The sequence below is a fragment of the Palaemon carinicauda genome, chromosome 7 (genome assembly GCF_036898095.1).
Source record: "Palaemon carinicauda isolate YSFRI2023 chromosome 7, ASM3689809v2, whole genome shotgun sequence".
In the NCBI taxonomy this organism is placed as follows: domain Eukaryota; kingdom Metazoa; phylum Arthropoda; class Malacostraca; order Decapoda; family Palaemonidae; genus Palaemon; species Palaemon carinicauda.
In genome coordinates this window covers 154,425,060-154,427,299 of record NC_090731.1, presented here as the reverse complement: position 1 = coordinate 154,427,299, position 2,240 = coordinate 154,425,060, and the positions used below count along the sequence as shown (strand labels likewise).

Genomic DNA, 2,240 nt, shown 5'->3' with positions numbered 1-2,240 from the left:
AATAGAAAAATATGATTTTCTAAGAGAAAGGATGCAACAGTGGACAATGCCTGTACAGTTTTATTGAAAGGTGTGTTTGTATAGTTTCCTTGAATGCCAGTAGGAAGCACAAGCCTACAGGCGTTCAAAAGGGTAGTGAAGTGAAAGGAAAAGAAATTAGCTGGATGTGAACAGTTTTGCTGGATGACCTTCGCACAAAATACGTCATCTTTTTTGTAATAAAAAAAAGGTGGAATTATTTGTAATTAAAAAAAGTGGAATGCATTTTTTTATGGGGTTAATGGAACTTTTTTATAACCTCTGTTAAAGAAACTATAAGAAGGAAATGTTATTTTCTTCATTATAAGAAAAGGATGTTACCATTTTTAAAGTTTAAATTAAAGCCAATTTTTCTCCAAAAGAAAATATGGATTTGCAATTAATTGCAACGTTGTCGCATTCATCTGCATCAGATTCGTCTGAATGGAAACTTATTGAATCCCTATAAAACAGAAATATGTGAGCTATGTATGGATTTATTAGATTTATCCAATAACATCACGATTTTTTCAATTGTTGTATATAATGTAGACATGGAAGATCGGGAAACAGAGTAATAACTATTTAATTTTATTTGTTCTGTGGTTTGAAAAAAAGTGCCATATAACTGAACGCGGATTTTCAGTGATTACTGGTGAAAATCGTAAACACTATAATGTATAAGAAAATAAATGATATGTATGATGGTGGACTAAAGTAGACTTCAATATAGTTGGCGCATAGATTCCGGGCAAAATAAGCCCCACCCTCTAATGATGTTATAGCTAATGACGTTGTCTTCTACGTTAGCAGCGGTCGCAATGCATCCCCTTACAAATTTCAAACTATACTAACTTATAATCACATCAAGGGGATGTGTTGTGACCGCTGTTAACGAGGGAGACAACATGATTGCCTATGACGTCATCAGGAGTGTGGCTTACTTTGCCCAGAATCCCTGTGGCCACTATAGAAAACGCGAGAAATGATTGGCTATGACGTCATAAGGGAGTGTGGCTTATTTCGCCAGGAATCTCTGTGGCCACTATAGAAAACACGAGACCGGATTGGCTATGACGTCATAAGGGGGTGTGGCTTATTTTGCCCAGAATTTTTGTGGCCACTATAGAAACCATCAACAATGCCTTGGATGTTCAATTGAGATATGGCTAATTTATCAGTAATGTATAAGAGTAAGTAAAAGGGACTTCGGTTAAGAAAGTAAAGCTACGGAAATTCTTTCAAATTTTGTCACTGCATTATTTTGTAGATCATTTTAGATTTATATACGTAACCTAATGTAATATATTGTACCTGTAGGAAATGTACCGAAACACTCAAATTTCAGCAAAGCCTTGAGACTAGATGACCTCTGTGTTAAATTCAGTTGTACATGCATAAAGATAAATGCACCAACACATATATAATTGCATTACATATAGGCATACATATATACATGCATATATGCATATATACAAATATATATACATATGTATATGCATTTTAAGTACGTAGGTATGTGTATGTATTCAAGTACTTAAAGATGCTTAGGCATGTTTATAAAGTATGTGTGTGCCTATATGGCTATAGGCCTTATACATTCGAGCACAAACAGGCTAAATATATTGATATATAACTTACACTCAAACAGACACACAATATATATACACCTGCTTACACATGTATATATATACACATACCTGCTTACATATGCATAACGTAAATGTATATAATGCATACTGCATATAGAAATGCATATATGTAAGTATCACTAGTCATTATAATATCTGGCACTATGTTTGAACAGATATTTTGAGTGCCTTGCTGTCTTATAAGTATGTATGTATATATGTATGTATATATATATATATATATATATATATAAATCCTGCATTTTCTTCCTAGGATTACAACACCTTTTCTCTTATTTCTAAGATCTCTGGACAGTGCAGATCCCTTTAGACTTCTTCCTCAAGAAGCTATATACGACGGTGCATCTAGGCATAACGATGTGATTTTATACGACATTTTCATGTCATCACTTCTTAGAAACATGAGCCAAGGGGGAGGGGGGTTGGGGGGAGGGGGAATGCTCCGGAGGGGTGGAGGTAGACTAAAAGCATTTTTGTAGGATATTTAATTGTAGCAAGAAATGTTAAGTGAAAAATATTTGCAATGAAGTCAAAAGAATTTACCACAGGAAAACTTGTCAAAAACATTTA

General features: G+C 34.1%; 1 pseudogene; it reads left to right on the top strand.

The window, feature by feature from the left end:
- The window catches only part of LOC137643693 (uncharacterized), a 174,979-nt pseudogene extending 173,144 nt beyond the window's left edge, over positions 1-1,835 (top strand).
- The last annotated feature ends 405 nt before the right edge of the window (positions 1,836-2,240 follow it).